The sequence below is a fragment of the Triticum urartu genome, chromosome 4 (assembly GCF_003073215.2).
Source record: "Triticum urartu cultivar G1812 chromosome 4, Tu2.1, whole genome shotgun sequence".
NCBI classification, from domain to species: Eukaryota; Viridiplantae; Streptophyta; class Magnoliopsida; order Poales; family Poaceae; genus Triticum; species Triticum urartu.
The window spans coordinates 38,059,363-38,083,348 of NC_053025.1; positions in this window are offsets into that span (position 1 = coordinate 38,059,363).

Below are 23,986 nucleotides of genomic sequence, written 5' to 3' on the forward strand. Positions count from 1 at the left end.
GGTCAAATTTGATTTTGATCGCGATTTTTTTGAAAAAGTTTGTCGAAATATGGCAAATAATATACCGTTGGATAGCTATCGAAAATGCGAAACTTAGTCATGTTGAACGTTTTCTCTACTTCGCAACCATTTAAGAGTAATTTTGAAGACGACATGACGGATACTGTTGTTTTCTCATGTGAAAAACAGAGTAGTCGTACTGATATATATGTATGTTTGTACTTATAGAGCCCAGGGGTAACAGAATGATATTCTGTTACTAGTAACAGAATAGTCCAGCCCTATATATATATATATATATATATATATACCCATATACCCCGAAAACATCCAGGAGCACCACGAAACCCTATTGCCACCGCCGCAACCTTCTGTACCCAAGAGATCCCATCTTGGGGCCTTTTCCAGAGCTCCGCCAGAGGGGGAATCAATCACGGAGGGCCTCTACATCAACACCATAGCCTCTCCGATGATGTGTGAGTAGTTTACTTCAGACCTTTGGGTCCATAGTTATTAGCTAGATGGCTTCTTCTCTCTCTTTGGATCTCAATACAATGTTCTCCTTGATCTTCTTGGAGATCTATTTGATGTAACTCTTTTTGGGGTGTGTTTGTCGAGATCCGATGAATTGTGGGTTTATGATCAAGTTTATCTATGAACAATATTTGATTCTTCTCTGAAATCTTTTATGTATGATTGGTTATCTTTGCAAGTCTCTTCGAATTATCAGTTTGGTTTGGCCTACTAGATTGATCTTTCTTGCAATGGGAGAAGTGCTTAACTTTGGGTTCAATCTTGCAGTGTCCTTTCCCAGTGACAGTAGGGGCAGCAAGGCACATATTTTATTGTTGCCATCGAGGATAAAAAGATGGGGTTTATATCATATTGCTTGAGTTTATCCCTCTACATCATGTCATCTTGCCTAATGCGTTACTTTGTTCTTATGAACTTAATACTCTAGATGCATGCTGGATAGCGGTCGATGTGTGGAGTAATAGTAGTAGATGCAGAATCGTTTCGGTCTACTTGTCTCAGACGTGATGCCTATATACATGATCATGCCTAGATATTCTCATAATTATGCACTTTTTTATCAATTGCTCGATAGTAATTTGTTCACCCACCGTAATACCTATGCTATCTTGAGAGAATCCACTAGTGAAACCTATGGCCCCCGGGTCTATTTTCCATGATATAAGTTTCCAATCAATTTCATTTTGCAATCTTTACTTTCAATCTATATCATAAAAATACCAAAAATATTTATCTTATTATTATTATCTCTATCAGATCTCACTCTCGTAAGTGACCGTGAAGGGCTTGACAACCCCTTTATCACGTTGGTTGCGAGGTTCTTATTTGTTTGTGTAGGTACGAGGGACTTGCGTGTAGTCTCCTACTGGATTGATACCTTGGTTCTCAAAAACTGAGCGAAATACTTATGCTACTTTGCTGCATCACCCTTTCCTCTTCAAGGGAAAACCAACGCATTGCTCAAGAGGTAGCAGGTATCCCAAGGGCTCGGTTTTCGATCTCATTGGATATTCAGATTCTGACAATGTTGGTGATCGTGCGGACCGCAAGTCAACATCAGGCACATGCCATTTCCTCGGACGATCCTTGGTCTATTGGTCCTCGACGAAACAAAACTGTGTATCACTGTCTACTGCTGAAGCTGAGTACATTGCTGTTGGTTCTTGATGTGCTCAATTGTTGTGGATGAAGCAAACCCTCAAGGACTACGGCATCAACATGAAGAATGTGCCTCTCTACTGTGACAATGAGAGTGCCATCAAGATTGCTCATAACCCAGTTCAGCACTCGAAGACAAAGCACATTCAAATTCGTCATCATTTTCTTCATGATCATGTGTTGAAGAGCGACATCGCTATTGAGCATGTGAAGACTGAAGAACATCTAGCCGATATCTTCACAAAGCCCTTGGATGAGAAGAGATTTAGCAAGTTGAGGTGTGAGCTAAATATCTTAGAATCTTCGGATGTCCTTTGAAAAGGACACACATCCTAACACTTATGCAAAATTGATGACTTAGATGTGCAACACACAAAGTAACATTTTTCTCCAATCAATGAAGACTAACCCTCTAAGTGTGAAAAAATTAACGAAGAATTTGATTCTCAGAACCCTACGACAATTGTACGCGGTGTCTAAAATCATCATTCTTATACGGTGGGTCACGCCACCACCAAAAGTTGAAAATCTTCAATTTGAGTTTTTGAAATTCCTCAGTTGTTCATTTTCTTAAACTTTGCAATGTCTTCACTCTCTCCGTTGGTTTTCTTCATTGGCATATAGATATATGTGAGTTTATGTCCTCTACAGCGTTCACTTATTGCTATTTCTTCAAGTTGCTTGTTCTGCTCAGTGAATGTGATCGGACCCTTCCCCCTCTATGCTAAACTCAACCCAATCTATTCACAAATTCTTCATGTGAGTTCTATTTGAAAGTCGTTCAAAATCTTCACTGTGTCCTTGTCAGCTGAAGAATTTGCAAACGAAACTTTAAACTTATCTTATCTGAATTTTCAGCTTTTTCCGCTCAAACCGCTCCACTTTCCACGATATATATTATCCTATGCACCCATGATTGCACACGATCGTCACCTCTCTATACGTGGGTGACACATGTCACGCGAATGAGAAGGTCCAAGGGCACGTTCGTCCAATTTCCTCGGGCGAGCAGTTTTTCACTTTGGCTATAAATAACCCCATCCCTTCCTCACTTCGTTTTTACTCCGCTCGACCTCACTCCCTCACTCAAGTTCTCAAACCCTAGCGCCACCGCTACTTCCATCGTTGCCGGTGAGGAAGAGCTTCACTGCCTCGACCTCGTCGCCGTCGTACTCGCGCCGGTTGCGGATTTCTTCACTCTGTCGCCGTCGTAGCTGTCTTCCTTCGCCAAGTTAGGGCGTGGAAGATCCGAACTGATGAGTTTCTAAATCTACTCTTCACAGTTCGTCGTGTTCTTCGTCAAGGGTAATTAAAAGTTACTTTTACTGCCCTTGTTGATTCTGATGTTTTCTTCAAATCTTCAAAAGGTGTTTATTCCTCAAATCTTCACACACTAAACACCTCACATATCATCTGTTCTTGATCTGTTTCTCTAAGCAACATTTCTCTTCAAGATTCCTAAATTGTGTGGATTTTCAAATCTGTACAACTCTAGAACCTAAGTCAAAGAATGCTTAGTGAAATTCCTCAAGATTCATCTGGTCAAATTCCTCAAACTTGTTCTTTTTGCAAAAACTTCTGAGAACGCATATGACCTCTCCAAATTCTTCGCACCTATACTCTGTTCACAGGTACAATGTCTGCTGTTGAATCTCTAGGTTCTCATCAACTTAACTCATTTGCAGCGTTCCTCGAAGAAAAACTGCATACCTCTTCAGAGAATTCAACTGTTCAAAATCCTTAGCTGAAGAAAAATGGCTGACGAAAAGAAACCTCAGAAGGGAGGAAAGAAAATGGACGTCAACACAGTTTTGAGATCCCTGATGACATTTACAAGGATTATTTCACTCCTGGTGAGGCCACACATGGAAAGGAGGACAAAAATCAGCGCAAGGTGTGCATACAAAGGATAGAGAGGAGATGGGCACGAGAATGGAGAGAATACAGATATGTCACTCCAAAATATATGAAGAAATTTGCTCTTCACCCTCCTTGCCCAAGACCTCCATTGGCACCTAGCCAAGAAGCTGATCCCACTAGCCTCAAGCGCGGTGAGGACTATCCTGATGAATGGGAAAAGTTTCAAGCTAAGTTGGCCAAAGTAGCAAAAGAGGCAGTGAGGAAATTCAATGAAGACTATGTTGCTGCTACTGCCACTGCTGAGGCCTCTACTAGCAAGCCGAAGAAGGCCATGCCTAAGAAGCCTGCACACAAGCACAGTGCCCCTTATTCTTCAATGCCCTCACGGCCAAGCTCCTCTACAATGCCCTCACGGCTAACTTCTGCTAAGCCCTCACGGCCATTTCCTCAAGCCGCTCCAGTTCCTCAAGTTGCAAAATCCTCAGCTCCTCCGTCAAAGTCCTCAGCACCTGCGCATCTCGCCTTGTGCCAAAGGACAACAGGCATCTGTATTGCCTCAGGAGCCTCTGCAAGTTCATCAGCTCCTCTGCATTCTTCAACTGGCCCCACTTTGCTGAGACCAAGGCTACTGCTGGACGAGGCACTAGACCAAGTCCTCAAAAGAAGCAGGTCGCCTTTCAAGTCCCGTCCTCTAGGGACGAAGCTGATGATGAAGAACTTGAAGAAATCATCAAAGACAAACAACACAGGGCCGCTAGAGCCAAAGACACTAACGTGCCATTGATGCTGGATCCAAAGTTGATCCTCGACTTCATCGAGTTGTGGCACAAGGACCCCCAACACACCTCTGCCTGAGATGAACCTCACTCCTGGTCAAAGTCATGCGTTGACTGCCTTCATTGACGAAGAGAAATGGAAGTTTGAGAAGGCCAAGCAGCTGAAGAAGGCGCAATACACGAAAGAGCACTACCTGAAGAAAAATGTTGTCAATATGACATCTGATGAACTTCTTTCTATTCAAACTGAGATCAAAGGACTCAGTGATGAATTCAACGTCTACCGCATAGACTGGCTTGGAGCCAAGGTCAAATTTGTGAAGTTAGCTGAAAACTTCACCACCAATGTTGCAGCTCCCACGCAACAAGAAATTCCTCAGGCTGAAGCATCTGCTCAGCCTACTGAAGAAAATGCCAGCATCGCTGATGACAATCAGGCTGCTGAAGAAAATGCTACTACCAGGGCTGATGACTACATTCCAGCCGCTGATGAAACTTCCAGGGCAACAACTAGTGTTGCGCCTGAAGAAACTGTCAGGACAACTGAAGCTTCAACCATTGTGCCTGAAGAAACTGATCATGCTAGGGCAACTGCGTCAGTTGTGCCTGAAAAAACGGAACCAATTTACTCTGCTCCTCCTGCACCTACACCAAGTCCAATTCTTCCTTCTGCATCAGAAGCGAAGAAGACCAAGGCTGCGGAGTATGCAACTGTGAAGAAACAGAAAGGAGCTCGTTTGAAATTGACAAACTCGTTTGAAAATCCGGTTTATGTTGTTCCAGTCTCCTACATGCCATCAAAGGAGCTCGTTCCTTTTGATGAAGAATACGCGATCCCAAGCGGATCCGATGAAGATATTCCTTCTGCTGCTTCTTCAGAGCAGTTGGATGAAGAAATTGAGGTGGATGCAATCCCTTCAACACTAGTTGTCTCATCGCCGATACCTCAGTTTACTGCTGAAGAGGCCAACGTTGAATAAATAAATGAAGATGGGCATGTGGACATTGGGTGCACAACGCCAGTGATGAATGATGACTTTTGGGAAAATCAGCACCCCAATTCTCCTTTGTTCACTCCTCTGCAAAAAATTCATCAGTCCCCAGTGACTACTGAAGTTCAAATGGGATCTAAAGAACCACACCCCACTCCATCTATACATGAAGAGATTCCAACCACTAGTGCTGATGAAATTGCTGCTCAAGAATTGAAGACCCAGGCTGCCACTGAAGAAGAAACTGAAATTCCTCAGCCTGCGGATCCTGAGATTGCGATTCCTGAGGTTGTGATGCAATTGACTGACACTCTTCAGCCCAAGCCAAAGGATCCTTTCTCAAAGAAGCAAAAATTCAAGGCTTCTAACTTCTTCCACGAGCATGTATTCTTCACGGACTACAACCCCTATGACTCTGCTCGTCTTAGAAGGAAGCGTTTCTGGACTGCCAGCCAAGCAAACTTCTATTCTTTGCTGCTTTTCAACAAAGACAAAGTCTTCGACCACGAGCATATTCCTCACGTGGACATGGAATCACTGCCTTGCTTCGTGCCAGTCCTTAGTGTTCTTCATGACACTGGACTGCTCAACTTTTGCACTGACATTGTTGATTGGAATGAAGAGCTAATTCTTCAGTTCTATGCCACGCTGCACATCACAGGAGAAGCTGAAGATGTGAACTCTTGGGTATTGGACTAGATGACAGAGAATACACATTTCAAAGCACCAGACTCTGAATTGCTTCATGCCCTGCCTGTCAGTCCTACCCTTGAAGGCGCTCGTTGCATATACCATGAACCTGAACTTACTGCTCACTACATGCAAGTGTTGATGAAGCCGTTGAAGCCCGGTCAAGCCCCAAGGACCAAATTCCTCATGAAGGAATTGTTGTTTGTGCCTAGAACTGTCTATCGCATTCTGACAAATACATTGAGTCCAATAAAAGTCCACGATTCGAATGACGAAGAAGTTGTTGGCAACATGAAGAATATGTTATTCAATATCATACATGGCATTCCTATCAACTACCATGACTTCTTCATGAGGACTCTGGTGAATGTTGCACTCTCTCCATTTGAGTTGAAGCCTTATGCTCCTTGGATTATGAGATTCCTTAGAACAAGGTCTTCACTCAACTACAAGGCTGATTTTCAGAATCAAGTCAGTTACCTGCCCCCAATAGAAGTCCTCAAGCGAACATTTTCCTCATCTGATGAAAAGGGCAAGGCTACTGCAATCATTGATGAAGGCATTCGTCCATTGGATGGTCTGTTCTGCAAAGCTGCATCCTACTCCACCAATGATGACTCTGCCACTCATGACTCTGCCTCAAATGCTTCAAAGCAAAATCCTCAAGGCACAGCTCCAAGGGTGATGACTGATCGTGAGCTTCTCCTCGGTCTTCACCAGAAGGTCGATCGCAACCACAAATGGGTTAAGCGTTAGTTTGGTTCTATTCTTCACAACATGACTGCTACGCACAATGCAGTGAAGAAAAACCAGTACTACCTCCATGAAGTTTTCAGTCGCACCTAGGCTGTTTTCTCACATCTGTATGGTGAAGATGATCTGAAGCAGATGGGTTTCAAGCAGGACTTTGATTGGTCTCAGCCATCGGTGAAGAAATTCAAGAAGACCAAAGTTCCATCCTTGGTAGCCTGCTCATATTATTCATCACGCACGACTGATGAACATGAAGACTTGGACGACACTGCGGCAGGCCCTACCTCAACAACCGACCCCAACAATGCTGGTGCTCCTTCATTGACTCCGTGATGATGTTCTTCAGGGGCGTTAGTCCTCACTTTCCGCCCCTTTTGGTCATTCGATGACAAAGGGGGAGAAATTTGAGTTAGTCTTCAAGCGGATCTACTTATATGGGCGTTTTTTCTAAGTTACAACTCTCGTTCTTTTGAAGACTTTGCTGGATCGAGTTGTAAACTTAAAACCCGATGGTGGTCTGATACTTTTGATGTGTTCTTCTGCATGCTTATTCCTCATATATGCTAATGCACGCATGTTGAATTACATCAGTCACCATATTTCTTCATGCATTTCGAATTCTTCATATCATATGTTAAATGCATGCATGAATTACAAGATATAGGGGGAGACCTCCATGATTATACTCTTCAAGTGTGCATTGCTTCAAAAGCAAATTCCTCACTAATCACATCTTCAGGGGGATTTCTTCTATATCTTGCAATCAAATTCCTCAATATCAGTATTTACACTTCATATGTTTATCCTCGTTAAAAACTTAACCTATATTGTCATCGATCACCAAAAAGGGGGAGATTGTAAGTGCATCTAGTGCCCCTTAGTGATTTTCGTGTATTGAAGACTTATAGGTTAAGGGACTGATGCGTTTGCAAGTGTACACAGGTCTATAAGTCTATGAGGAGTTTGATATTTACAGAGAAAGTCGACCCCTAAAAATGAAGTTCTTCGACTGAAGACTTTGGATTTTTGAAGACTTTCTGAAGACTTTGAAAGTGAAGAAATTGGTGTGACCATGAAGACTTGGTATTCATTCGAGGAACATGAAGCGTGAAGACTTTTTTCGTAGTTTCTTTTTCTCTTTCTTGAGTCATAGGAAACACCGTACTGTTAAAGGGGGGCGAGGAAATACTAAGGAAAAGTTTCCAAGTGATGCTCAACTCAAAATCCTACACCTACCAATCCCTTCGAGTGAAGCCATTGGAAATCTCATGCAGTTCAGTCAATTTCTTCAGTGACAGAGACGAAGCTCTTCTGGTCTCTGAGGAATTTGTTCTGATTGAGGAATTTGATAGTCAAATTTCCGACCGTTGCTGTGCTACACGCCAGCTGTCCCAAAATATCTTCCCACCTAACGGTCATATCATTTAAGGGCATTTATGTCTTATCATGTCGGGCTGCTCTCTATGATATAAATAGCTGCCCCCTACAATCACTAGCTGGTTGGCTGCTCCGAGAGAAACTGACACTTGTCATTTGAGAGCATCCCATCCTTCGAGGACTTCGAGAGAAAATCATCAAGTGAGGAAAACCCAAACCCAAACACCTACAAACCCAAAGTGATTGAGCATCACTGAAGAGACTGATCCTGCATGGATCTGACGCTTGTTACCTTTGAATAATGTGCATCTTCCAGGCGGTTAGGCATCATGGTCTAGAGCATCCAAGAGGAAATTGTGAATCGCCGAGTGACCGAGTTTGTGAAGGTTTGGAAGTGACCTAAAGACTTACCACGAGTGATTGGGCGAGGTCTGTGTGACCTTAGGTCAAGGGGAATACGGTGAGGACTAAGTGTCCTGAGCTGCGTGTTCAGGACTAGGTGTCCGGGACTGTGTGTCCTCAGGTTTGAATACCTAGCCGCCCTAAGCAGGCGTACAACTGTCACAACAGTTGAAACAGGTCTACCAAATCATTGTCTTCACCAAGCCTATTGGTTCTATTTCCTCAACCCTTCTGTTTCCTCATTACCGTGATGTATGCTTATTCCTCATATCTGTTTGAAGACCTTGACTGAAGACTTTCTCAATTTCCTTGGTTCAATTTCTTCAATATGTTTGTCTTCATCCTGTTTTATCCTGTGTTTATGCTTTTTGTACTCTGTGCTTGTTTTCATTTCATCATGAAGACCATGCTTATGTTCTGTTATGCTTACATCTGAGTACCTTTTCCGCTGCAAGTAGTTCTTCTCTTAGGAATTTCCTCACCCTGAAATTCCTCAGTGAAGAATTCATAAAAATCGCCTATCCACCCCCTCTAGTCGACTTAACGCACTTTCAACTGAGATCATAGTTTGTTGGTTTCTAATAGAGTTTTTGCTTTATACTTCGATTGTGTGATGAACTATTACTTATTCATGAGAAGTATATGATAAAGGTCCTATGATAAAAGTCCTATGTTTAATGTTTTTGTTGTTATAATAATCAACATGATGCTTCTATGTCCGTATTTTGTTTTTATTGACACCTCTCTCTCAAAGCATGTGGACATGTTTTTCGATTTCGATTTTTGCTTGAGGACAAGCGAGGTCTAAGCTTGGGGGAGTTGATACGTCCATTTTGCATCATGTTTTCTTACTGTTATTTATAATGTTTTTATCCATAATAATGCTTTTTGGAGTAATTCTAATGCATTTTCTCTCATAATTTGCAAGGAACACATCAAGAGGGAGAATTCTGGCAGCTGGAAATCTGGACCTGAAAAAGCTACGTCAGGCTACCTATTCTACACAACTCCAAATAAGCTGAAACTTCATGGGGATTTTTTATGGAATATATAAGAAATATTGGAGCCAATAAACACCAGAGGGGGGCCACCAGGTGGGCACAACCCACCTGGGCATGCCAGGCCCTCCAGGCGTGCCCTGGTGGGTTGTGGCCTCCTTGTCCCACCTCCGGTGCCCATCTTCTGGTATATAAGTGGTTTTGACCTAGAAAAAATAAGATGAGGGCTTTCGGGACGATGCGCTGCCGCCTCAAGGCGGGACTTGGTCAGGAGCAATTTTGCCGTCCGGTGGAGAGATTCTGCCGGGGGAACTTCCCTCCCGGAGGGGGAAATCATCGCCATCATCATCACCAACAACTCTCCCATCTTGGGGAGGGAAATCTCCATCAACATCTTCACCAGCACCATCTCATCTCAAACCCTAGTTCATCTCTTGTATTCAATCTTGTTGCCGAAACTATAGATTTGTGCTAGGGGGTGACTACTAGTGTTGATTACATCTTATAGTTGATTACTATATGGTTTATTTGGTGGAAGATTATATGTTCAGATCCATTATGCATATTAATACCCCTCTGATCATGAGCATGTTCATTGTTTGTGAGTATTTGCTTTTGTTCTTGAGGTCACGGGAAAAATCATGTTGCAAATAATCATGTGAACTTGATATGTGTTCGATATTTTGATAGTATGTATGTTGTTATTCCCTTAGTGGTGTTATGTGAACGTCGACTACATGACACTTCACCATATTTGGGCCTAAGGGGATGCATTGTGGAGTAGCAAATAGATGATGGGTTGCGAGAGTGACAGAAACTTAAACCCCAGTTTATGCGCTATTCCGTAAGGGACCGATTGGATCCTAGAGTTTAATGCTATAGTTATAATTTATTCTTAATACTTTTCTCATAGTTGTGGATGCTTGCAGGAGGGTTAATCATAAGTAGGAGGTTTGTTCAAGTAAGAACATCACCTAAGCCCCAGTCCACCCACATATCAAATTATCAAAGTAGCGAACACGAATTAAACCAACATGATGGAAGTGACTAGATGAAATTCCCGTGTACCCTCAAGGACGCTTTGCTCATCATAAAAGACCGGTTGTCCTGTCCTTTGCCTCAAAAGGATTGGGCTACCTTGCTGCACTTTTGTTACTATTATCGTTACTTGCTCGTTACAAATTATCTTGCTATCAAACTATTCGCTACTTACAATTTCAGCACTTGGAGACAATACCTTACCGAAAACCAATTGTCATCTCCTTCTGCTCCTCGTTGGGTTTGACACTCTTACTTACCGAAAAGAGCTACAATTGATCCCATATACTTGTGGTTCATCAGTGACATTGGAGTATCTAGGTGACATTAGGGTTTTGGTTGATGTGTGTCTTAAGGTGTTATTTTAGTACGAACTCTTGGGTTGTTTGTGACACTTATGGGAATAGCCCAATAGATCGATCAAAAGAATAACTTTGAGGTGGTTTCGTACCCTACAATAATCTCTTCATTTGTTCTCCACTATTAGTGACTTTGGAGTGACTCTTTGTTGCACATTGAGGGATTTTTATATGATCTAATTATGTTATCATTGTTGAGAGAACTTGCACTAGTCAAAGTATGAACCCTATGCCTTGTTTCTAAATATTGCAATACCGTTTTCGCTCACTTTTATCACTAGTTACCTTGCTGTTTTTATATTTTCATATTACAAAAACCTATATCTACCATCCATATTGCACTTGTATCACCATCTCTTCGCCGAACTAGTGCACCTATACAATTTACCATTGTATTGGGTGTGTTGGGGACACAAGAGACTCTTTTTTATTTGGTTGTAGGGTTGTTTGAGAGAGACCATCTTCATCCTACTCCTCCCGCGGATTGATAAACCTTAGATCATCCACTTGAGGGAAAATTACTACTGTCATACAAAACTCTGCGCTTGGAGGCCCAACACGAGTCTACAATAATAAAGTTGTGTAGTAGACATCAAGCTCTTTTATGGCGCCATTGCCGGGGAGGCTAGGTAAGCGGCACTCACACCCCGTCAACGAATCTCTTTTCTGGCGCCTTTGCCAGGGAGGTGAGTGCTTGAAGGTATATCTTTAGATCTTGCAATCGGATCTTTTAGTTTCTTGTTTTATCACTAGTTTGGTTTATAAAAAGAAAACTATAAAAAATGGAATTGAGGTTGCATCATATTATTCATCTTTATAATGTATTTCGTTAAAATGATGGAAAGGAAAATTGTGCTCAAGTGTTAGAATAAGAATTTTATAAAATTCATGTAAAAAGGTGGGTGAGTGCTGAGGATTAGCATGTAATAGAATTCATGTAACCAACAGTGGAGGCACTCTTTTCCTTTTCTTCTATAATATATGATATGCACGCTCGTGCATATTCGAGAAAAAAAAAGAATTTTATAAAATGTTTGCCATAAAATATTTGAATGATGAGCATGATTGCAATGTTATTGTTATGAATTCTTTGAATATCCATGATGCTAATGATATGCAAAGCCACAAGCTTGGGATGCTATGTTTGATGGAGATGATATTTTTAGTCCCCTAAGATTTGATGTGCAAATTTTTATAATGATTGAATGCCTCCTATTTATGATGATTATATTGATGAAAGTGGATTTGGAGAGGACGTGACTTTATTTAATGACGAATCCACTATTTTGGAAGAGGTTTCAATTGACCATGACAGCAAACTTGCTATCTATGATTATTATGGTGATGACATGTATGCTATAAATAATAATGATAACCATGAAACTTGTCATCATGATTTTAATTTTCAATCACATGATAGCTATTTTGTTGAGTTTGCTCCCACTACTATTGATGAGAAGAAATTTGCTTATGTGGAGAGTAATAAATTTTTTATGCATGTGGATCATGAAAAGAATGCTTTATGTGATAGTTATATCATTGAGTTTATTCATGATTCTACTGAAAATTATTATGAGGGAGGAATTTATGCTTGTAGGAATTGCAATAATATCAAGTTTCCTCTCTATGTGTTGAAAATCTTGAAGTTGTGCTTGTTTTGCCTTCCTATGCTAGTTGATTCTTGTTCCCATAAATTGTTTTATCACAAAATCCATATGCATAGGAATTGTGTTAGGCTTAAATGTGATTGCCATGTGTTTCATGATGCTCTCGCTATGTTTCAATCCTCTACTTTTATGTGGGCATCATTGAAACCATCGTGCCTAGCTTCAAAGGCATTAAAGAAAAGCGCTTGTTGGGAGACATCCCAACACTTTTACCTAATGTTTTTGTGTGCTCACAAGATTAAGCTACTGTAGTAATCATGTTTTATAGCTTTCGTTTCAATAAAGTGCCAAGTAAGACCTTTGGAATGGTCTATGGTGATAGTTGATTTGATCTTGCTGAAAAACAGAAACTTTTGCGCTCAGGAAAATAATTCTTGTTTTTAAAATAAGCATGATAAAATACTGATTATTTTTGCAGAATATTAATAGAAAAATTTCCAAGGTTTTCCTAATTTTTCAGAATTTTTGGAGTAGCAGAAGTATGGTTGGAGTACAAATTACTACAGACTGTTTTGTATTTGACAGATTCTGTTTTCTATGCATAGTTTGCTTGTTTTCTAGTTTCCATGGCTTATATTGCTCAATATAAATTGTGGAAATGATATGATACAGTGGGCATTGTGTGGAAACAATTATGAATCTTGTCTTTGATAGTGCCAAAGTGAAACGGTTTGCTCTTTATCATACTAACCTATCTCACGAAGTTCCGTTAAGTTTTGTGTGATTGAAGTTTACGCGTTTTGAGTGAGATGTCGATATGAGGAGAATAAGGAGTGACAAGACCCTAAGCTAGGGGATGCCCAAGGCACCCCAAGGAAATATTCAAGGAAGATCCAAGTAGTCCTGGCCATGGGCAGCCCGGCCCGAACGGCCTGGCCCGACCCGGCCCGAAAAAGCCCGACTCGGCCCGGCCCGACGCCGCTCCTGGGCTGGGCTCGGGCGTAGATTTTGAGCCCGAAGGCCGGGCCGGTCCGGGCCCGGGCCCATCATTTTCGTGTTTTTCTGAAGGACGGGTCGGGCCGGCCCGAAGCCCGACGGGCTTTTATGTGTTTGGGCCAGGCTCGGGCCCATAAAATAGGCCCGACGACCGGGCCGGGCTCGGGCCTGGGTTTTTTGCGTCAGGCTTCGCTAGGCCCGTCCCGAAGCCCGGCCCGGCCCGAGGTATGGCCAGGTATAGATCCAAGCAACTAAGCTTGGGGATGCCCTGGAAGGCATCCCCTCTTTCGTCTCCAACATTATCAGTAACCTCACTTGGAGCTATGTTTTCATTCGTCACATGATATGTGTTTTGCTTGGAGCGTCAATTTATTTTGTTAGGATTTGCTTGCTGTTATTTATAATAATGTTTTGCATCTTTTATTTCAATAAAAGTGCCATTGATAGCCTTCCCTATGCTTATTTTACAAGTCTACATGTTGCTGTTTGAAAACAGAAAGTTTACTGCTGTTGCAAAAATTCCCTAGAAAAGTCAGAATGTGATAAAATGTTGAAACTTTTTGCAAAATAAGATCTGATAAATTTTATACAGTTTGGAAAATTTTCATAATCTTTGGAGTTTAAGAAGTACTGATACTCTTGCATTCTTTACATACAGTACTGTTTTGGCAGATTGCTGTTATGTTTGCATTGTTTGCATATGTTTGCTTGTTTAATTATTCTATTTGAGGATAGGAGTATTAAATATGCAGAGGCATTTAATATGCAATGTTGAACAATAATTTTAGTGATTTGCTACAGTAGAGAATGATAAGGTTTTTGCATTGGTTTATACTAACTTATCTCACGATTTCTTGTTGAGTTTTGTGTGGATGAAGCTTTTGAGATTTAGGAAAACCGTGATATGAGAAGAATTAGGGAGACACAAAAGCTCAAGCTTGGGGATGCCCAAGGCATACCAAGATAATATTTCAATAAGTCTCAAGCATCTAAGCTTGGGGATGCCCCGGTAGGCATCCCACCTTTCTTCTTCAACAATTATCGGTTAGTACCGGTTGAGCCTGAGTTTTTGCCTCTTCACATGATGTGTGATATTCTTAGAATGTCATTTTATTTTTGTTTTTGCTTGCTGTTTTAATAAAATGCTTATACCTGAAAGTTTTTGAATAAGAGAGAGTCCTCAAATAGCTACCTATTTACTTAACTACTCGCTTGGTCTTCACTTATATCTTTTTGAGCATGGTGTTCTTTAGTATTTTTGAAGAAATTCTCTCTTGCTTCACTTAAATTAATTTGAGAGAAAGAAATATTACGCTCATGATCTTCACTTATATTTGTTTGATCTTATCAAAAGCAACACATGAAAATTAGTTCCAATGTGATAGATATCCAAGAAGGATATAATAAAAACTTTCATGAAGATCATTGGACAAAATAAACTTGATTATTTGTAATAGTTTTGAGATATGATGATAGTGATATGTGAGTCATGTTGGTGAGAAATTATGCTTTAGTAAGAATATTGGTGTTAAGGTTTGTGATTCCCTATGCAAGCACAAAAGTTAATAGTTGTGCAATGAAATTACATCCTACTTGTGGTGCATTATTCGGTGTTAATTATGCTCAATGCTCGCTTATGAGGTTATTCGTTTCTTGGTTGGTCGCTTCTCAATCTTTTGCTAGCCTTCATTTTTGCACTAAGTATGATCACTACTTGTGCATCCAAAATCCTTTAAACCAGTTTTGCCGGATGAGTCCGCTATACCTACCTATATGCAGTATTCTTTTGCCGTTCTAAGCAAATTTGTATGTGCCATCTCTAATTTTCAAAATAAATTTCTCTTTTGTGTGCTCGTACCGCTCGCGAGGCGGTGAGGGGTGGCCAATATTCTCCATGCTAGATGTGTTATTCTCACGATGAGTGTTTATTCACTTGTCATTGCACAAGAGTAAGGCAAAGGTATTAGGGATGCCCAGTCCTGAAATGAAAAATGAATTTACTCTATGTTGTCAAATAATAAATTCCTTGGAAAGTGTTGGTATGGAGGGCACCCGTGGATACATCTAGCCATGGAAAGTGAAAGTATGGTGGAAAAAGGAATAAACTTTATTTTTTGTTTGGTAGCCGCCTATGATATATCTAACATGGAATGTGTTGGGAACTCTAAGTCGTTTTCGTTGGTGGGAAAAGTATGCCTCTCAAAATGTTTTTATCTCTTAGTTTTCGATTTGACCTCTGGCACCTCTACAAATCCCTACTTCCCTCCGCGAAGGGCCTTTCTTTTACTTTATGCAATTTTTATTTTTAATTTGAGTCTCCATCTTCTCTTATAAAGCACTAACCAGGGGCACTATGATCGTACTTGAGCATTGGGTGTAGTTAATATGCGAGTGTGTTTCATGAATGGATCAATGATTGAGCATGGTGGGCTAGGGATAATTTATTTCAGCGTTGATATTTTGAAAGACATGGTTTATTGGTGATATGCTTGAGTATTGGCGTCCTCATGTCAAATTATAGACTATTACTTTGAATCATTCAAGTCCAAATTTCCATGCTACAAAAGAAAAGAGTATATGGTGAATAGATAGGTAGCATTCCACAACAAAAACTACGTTTTAAATTGCTACTTTACCATGATAAGTTTTATGAGAAAGAGTTGTTGTTATGATGCTAGGAAAAGTGACTGAAATTATCATTGATCAAACTTATGCACTTTGCTAGCATTCACACTTCATAAATTATTTCTTTTATCATTTACCTACTCGAGAACGAGTAGGAATTAAGCTTGGGGATGCTGATACGTCTCCAACGTATCCATAATTTATGAAGTATTCATGCCATGTTTACAACAATTTTATATGGTTTTGGTATGATTTGCATAGAACTAACTCGGACTGACGTTGTTTTCAGCAGAACTATCGTGGTCTTGTTTTTTGTGCAGAAATGAAAGTTCTCCAAACGAGTTGAAACTTTTTGACGATTTTTTTGGAACAAAAGAGACCCCCGAAACTTCGTGGGAGGTCCAGAAGAGCCACGAGGAGCGCACAACCCACCAGGGCGCGCCTGGTGGGCCTGGCTTGCCCCAGTGGGTTGTGCTCACCTCGGGGCCCATCTTCGCGTGAAACCGACGCCAAAAAATCCTGTAAATAGAGAAACCATCAGAAATAAACCTAGATCAGAAGTTCCGCTGCCGCAAGGCTCTGTAGCCACCGAAAATCAATCTAGACCCCATTCCAGCACTCTGCCGGAGGGGGAAATCATCTCCGGTGGCCATCTTCATCATCCCGGCGGCCACCATGATGAGGAGGCAGTATTCCACCCTCGAGGCTGAGGGTTTGTACCAGTAGCTATGTGTTTAATCTCTCTCTCTCATGTTCTTGAGATGTCACGATCTTGATGTATCGCAGGCCTTGTTGATATACTCGGATCATATGGTGTTTTCTCCTCTCTATCTTGTTGTGATGAATTGACTTTTTCCCTTTGAGTTTTCGTTGTTATCAGATTGAATACTTTTACGGATTTGAGAGCACTTGATATATGTGTTGCATATGAATACTCATGGTGACAATGGGGTATCATATTGATTTACTTGATATGTGTTTTGGCACTCAACTTGCAGATTCCCGCGGTGACATTGGGGTAATCTATGCATAGGGGTTGATACACGTTCTTGTCTTTTGTTTCTCCGGTAGAAATCTTGGGGCACTCTTTGAGGTTCTTTGTGTTGGATTGAGTATTATGAATCTGAAATTATTTGGTGTTATTTTAGTATGAACCCTTGGATAGATCGATTGGAAAGAATGGCTTCAAGGTGGTTTCATACCCTACAAATGATTTCTTCTTATGTTCTCCGCTAGATAAGAACTTTGGAGTGATTCTCTGTTGCACGTTGAGGGATGGTTATGTGATCCAATTATATTAGCATTGTTGAGAGATTGCACTAGCGAAGGTACGGACCCTAGGCCTCATTTTCAAGCATTGCAATACCGTTTTTGTGCCCATTTACTATTTGCTACCTTGCTGTTTTTATTTATTCAGATTATAAATATATATTTTTCCATCCATATTACACTTTTATCACCATCTCTTCATCGAATTAGTGCACCTATACAATTTGCCATAGTATTAGGTGTGTTGGGGACACAAGAGATTTCTTGTATTTGGTTGCAAGGTTGTTTGAGAGAGACCATCTTCATCCTACGCCTTCCACGGATTGATAAACCTTAGGTCATCCACTTGAGGGAAAATTGCTATTGTCCTACAAAACTCTGCGCTTGGAGGCCCAACACGAGTCTACAAGAATAAAGTTGCGTAGTAGACATCACCCAACACTTTTACCTACTGTTTTTGTGTGTTCACATGATTAGGCTACTATAGTAATCATGTTTTGTAGCTTTTGTTTAAATAAAGTTCCAAGTAAAGCCTTTGGGATGATCTATGGTGATAGTTGATTTGATCTTGCTGAAAAACAGAAACTTTTGCGCTCAAGAAAACAATTATCATTTTTAACAGAAGCATGATAAAATACCGATTCTTTCTGCACAATATTAATAAACAAATTTCTCAGGTTTTCCTGATTTTTCAGAATTTCTGGAGTTACAGAAATATTCGAGAGTTACAGATTACTACAGACTGTCCTGTTTTTGACAGATTGTGTTTTCGATGCATAGTTTGCTTGTTTTCTAGTTTCTATGGCTTATATTGTATAATATAAATTGTAGAAATGATAGGGTACAATAGGCATCATGTGAGAAAAATTATGAATCTTGTATTGACAGTACCTAAGTGGTGATTTGCTTTCTTATACTAACGGAGCTGTTTTCTGTTAAGTTTTGTGTTGTGAAGTTTTCAAGTTTTGGGTAAAGTTTTGATGGACTACGGAATAAGGAGTGGCAAGAGCCTAAGCTTGGGATGCCCAAGGCACCCCAAGGTAATATTCAAGGACAACCAAGAGCCTAAGCTTGGGGATGCCCCGGATGGCATCCCCTCTATCGTCTTCGTTCATCGGTAACCTTACTTGGAGCTATATTTTTATTCACCACATGATATGAGTTTTGCTTGGAGCGACATTTCATTTTATTTGGGTATTCTTGCTGTTATTTATAGTAATGTTTTGCATCTTTTATTTCAATAAAAAGTCAAGTGTAGCCTTTACCATGCTTATTTTGCAATCCCATATGTTGCTGTTTTAAAAACAGAAAGTTTGCCGCTATGTTTTGAATATTTGTGAATAGTAAAAGCATGATAAAATCTTGAAATTTTTACACGATGAGTAAAAACAAATTATCTACAGTGTGGTAATTTTTCAGAAATTTTGGAGTTAGGGAAGTATGATTCCTCTTGCATTCTTTACAGACTGTTATGTTTAGGCAGATTGTTGTTATGTTTGCATTGTTTGCATATGTTTGCTTGTTTAATGATTCTATTTAAGGATAGGACTCTTAAATATGCAGAGGCATTTAGTATGCAATGTTAAATAATAATCTTAGTGATTTTCTAAAGTAGAGAATGATTAGGTTTGGCACGGATTTATACTAACTTACCTCACGAGTTCTTGTTGAGTTTTGTGTGGATGAAGTTTTTGAGATTTAGGGAAACCGCGATACGAAAGGAATTAAGGAGACACAAAAGCTCAAGCTTGGAGATGTCCAAGGCATCCCTAGTCAATATTTCAAGAAGTCTCAAGCATCTAAGCTTGGGGATGCCCCGGTTGGCATCCCACCTTTCTTCAACAACTATCAGTCAGTTTTGGTTGAGTCTAAGTTTCTGCTTCTTCACATGATATGTGCTATCCTTGCAATGTCATTTTTTTGTTCTGCTTGCTATTTGAATAAAGTACTTAAGATCTGAAATTTTATTTATGATAAGGAGTCTTCACATAGTTACATAATTATTCGACTAGTCATTGATCTTCACCTATATCTTTTGGAGTAGTTTGTCATTTGCTCTAGTGCTTCACTTATATCTTTTTAGAGCACGGCGGTAGTTTTATTTTGAAGAAATTGATGAACTCTCATGCTTCAATTTTATTATTCTGAGAGTCTCTTAACAGCACGGTCATTTTCTTAGGTTATAAATTTAGTCCTAATATGATGGGCATCCAAGAGGGATATAATAAAAACTTTCATATAAAGTGCGTTGAATACTATGAGAAGTTTGATTCTTTATGATTGTTTTGAGATATGAAGATGGTGATAGTAGAGTCATTCTAGTGAGTAATTGTGAATTTGAGAAATACTTGTGTTAAGGTTTGTGAGTCCCATAGCATGCACGTATGGTGAACCGTTATGTAACAAAGTTGGAGCATGCAATATTTTTTGATTGTCTTCCTTATGAGTGGCGGTCGGGGACGAGCGATGGTCTTTTCCTACCAATTTATCCCCCTAGGAGAATGCGCGTCGTACTTTGTTTCGATGACTAATAGATGTTTGCAATAAGTGTGTGAGTTCTTTATGACTAATGTTGATTCCATGGATTATACGCACTCTCACCCTTCGATCATTGCTAGCCTCTTCGGTACCATGCATTGCCCTTTCTCACCTCGAGAGTTGGTGCAAACTTCGCCGGTGCATCCAAACCCCGTGATATGATACACTCTATCACACATAGGCATCCTTATATCTTCCGCAAAACAGCCACCATACCTACCTATTATGGCATTTCCATAGCCATTCCGAGATATATTGCCATGCAACTTTCCACCGTTCCGTTTATTATGACACGCTTAATCATTGTCATATTGCTTTGTATGATCATATAGTTGACATCGTATTTGTGGCAAAGCCGCCATTCATATTTATTTCATACATGTCACTCTTGATTTATTGCACATCCCGGTACACCGCCGGAAGCATTCATATAGAGTCGTATTTTTTTCTAGTATCGAGTTATAATTCTTGAGTTGTAAAGTAAATAAAAGTTTGATGATCTTCATTATTAGAACATTGTCCCACGTGAGGAAAAAAAGAGAGAAGCCAAAAAAAGAAGGCCCAAAAAACAACGAAAAAACAAAAAAATGAGAGAAAAAGAGAGAAGGGGCAATGCTACTATCCTTTTACCACACTTGTGCTTCAAAGTAGCACCATGATCTTCATGATAGAGAGTCTCCTATGTTGTCACTTTCATATACTAGTGGGAATTTTTCATTATAGAACTTGGCTTGTATATTCCAACGATGGGCTTCCTCAAATTGCCCTAGGTCTTCATGAGCAAGCAAGTTGGATGCACACCCACTTAGTTTCTTTTTGAGCTTTCATACACTTATAACTCTAGTGCATCCGTTGCATGGCAATCCCTACTCACTCATAATGATATCTATTGGTGGGCATCTCCGTAGCCCGTTGATACGCCTAGTTCATGTGAGACTATCTCCCTCTTTTTGTCTTCTCCACAACCACCATATTCTATTCCACCTATAGTGTTATGTCCATGGCTCACGCTCATGTATTGCGTGAAAGTTGAAAAAGTTTGAGAACATCAAAGTATGAAACAATTGCTTGGCTTGTCATTGGGGTTGTGCATGATTTGAATATTTTGTGTGATGAAGATGGAGCATAGCCAGACTATATGATTTTGTAGGGATAAGCTTTCTTTGGCCATGTTATTTCGAGGAGACATGATTGCCTTGTTAGTATGCTTGAAGTATTATTGTTTTTATGTCAATATTAAACTTTTGTTTTGAATCTTATGTATCTGAATATTCTTGCCACAATAAAGAAAATTACATGGATAAATATGTTAGGTAGCATTCCACATAAAAAATATGTTTATCATTTACCTACTGAAGGACGAGCAGGAATTAAGCTTGGGGATGCTTGATATGTCTCCAACGTATCTATAATTTTTGATTGTTCCATGCTATTATATTATATCTTGGATGTTTTATATGCATTTATATGCTATTTTATATGATTTTTGGGACTAACCTATTAACCTAGAGCCCAGTGCCAGTTTTTGTTTTTTCCTTGTTTTTGAGTTTCACAGAAAAGGAATATCTAACGGAGTCCAATTGACTTGAAAATTTACGGAGATTATTTTTGGAAAATATAAAAAATACTGGAACGAAAAGATATCGGAGAAGAGTCCCGAGGCATTCACAAGGGTGGAGGCCGCCCCCACCCCTAGGGCGCGCCCTCCGTCCTTGTGAGCTCCTCGTGGGCCACCCTGACTTGTTCCTGACACCAACACCTCTTATAAATCCCAAAAAACACAGAACAGAACCTAGATCAGGAGTTCCACCGCCGCAAGCCTCTGTAGCCACCAAAAACCAATCGCGACCCTGTTCCGGCACCCCGCCGGAGGGGGGAATCATCACCGGTGGCCATTGATACGTCCATTTTGCATCATGTTTTTTACTGTTATTTATAATGTTTTATACATAATAATGCTTTTTGGAGTAATTCTAATGCCTTTTCTCTCATAATATGCAAGGTATACACAAAGAGGGAGAATTCGGGCAGCTAGAAATCTGGACCTGAAAAAGCTACATCAGGCTACCTATTCTACACAACTCCAAATGAGCTGAAACTTCTAGAGGATTTTTTATGGAATATTTAAGAATTATTGGAGCAAATAACTACCAGAGGGGGCTCACCAGGTGGGCACAACCCACCTGGGCGTGCCAGGGAGCCCAGGCGCGCCCTGGTGGGTTGTGCTCACCCAGGCCCACCTCCGGTGCCCATCTTATGGTATATAGGTCATTTTGAACTAGAAAAAAATAAGGAGAGGACTTTCGGGACAGAGCGCCGCCGCCTCGAGGCGGAACTTCGGCAGGAGCACTTTTGCCCTCTGGCGAATCGATTCCACCAGGGGAACTTCCCTCCCGTAGGGGGAAATCATTGTCGTCGTCATCACCAACAACTCTCCCATCTTTGGGAGGGCAATCTCCATCAACATCTTCGACAACACCATCTCATCTCAAACCCTAGTTCATCTCTTGTGTTCAATCTTGTTACCGGAACAATAGATTGGTGCTTGTGGGTGACTAGTAGTGTTGATTACATCTTTTAGTTGATTACTATATGGTTTATTTGGTGGAAGATTATATGTTCAGATCCAATATGCTATTTAATACTCCTCTGATCATGAGCATGTTTATCATTTGTGAGTAGTTACTTTTGTTCTTGAGGTCATGGGAGAAATCATGTTGCAAGTAATCATGTGAACTTGATATGTGTTCGATATTTTGATAGTATGTATGTTATGATTCCCTTAGTGGTGTCATGTGACATCGACTACATGACACTTCACCATATTTGGGCCTAAGGGAATGCATTGTGGAGTAGCAATTAGATTATGGGTTGCGAGAGTGATAGAAGGTTAAACCCCAGTTTATGCGCTATTCCATAAGGGACCGATTGGATACAGAAGTTTAATGCTATGGTTAGAATTTATTCTTAATACTTTTCTCATAGTTGCGGATGCTTGCGGGAGGGTTAATCATAAGTAGGAGGTTTGTTCAAGTAAGAACAACACCTAAGCACCGGTCCACCCACATATCAAATTATCAAAGTAGCGAACATAAATCGAACCAACATGATGAAAATGACTAGATGAAATTCCCGTGTACCCTTAAGAACACTTTGCTGATCATAAGAGACCATTTTGGCCTGTCCTTTGCCTCAAAAGGATTGGGCTACCTTGCTGCACTTTTGCTACTACTATCATTACTTTCTCGTTACAAATTATCTATCTATCAAACTACTCTGCTACTTACAATTTCAGCACTTGCAGACATTACCTTGCTGAAAACCACTTGCCATTTCCTTCTGCTCCTCGATGGGTTCGACACTCTTACATATCGAAAAGAGATACAATTGAGCACCTATACTTGTGGGTCATCAGCCATCTTCATCATCCCGGTGCTCTCCATGACGAGGAGGGAGTAGTTCACCCTCAGGGCTGAGGGTATGTACCAATAGCTATGTTTTTGATCTCTCTCTCTCTCTCGTGTTCTTGATTTGGCATGATCTTGATGTACCGCGAGTTTTGCTATTATAGTTGGATCTTATGATGTTTCTCCCCCTCTACCTTCTTGTAATGGATTGAGTTTTCCCTTTGAAGTTATATTATCGGATTGAGTCTTTAAGGATTTGAGAACACTTGATGTATGTCTTGCATGTGCTTATCTGTGGTGACAATGGGATATTCACGTGATCTACTTGATGTATGCTTTGGTGATCAACTTGCGTGTTTTGTGACCTTGCGAACTTATGCATAGGGTTTGGCACACGGTTTTGTCTTGACTCTCTGATAGAAACTTTGGAGCATTCTTTGAAGTTCTTTGTGTTGGTTTGAATAGATGAATCAGAGATTGTGTGATGCATATCGTATAATCAAACCCGTAGATACTTGTGGTGACATTGGAGTATCAGGGTGACATTAGGGTTTTGGTTGATGTGTGTCTTAAGGTGTTATTTTAGTACGAACTCTAGGGCTGGTTG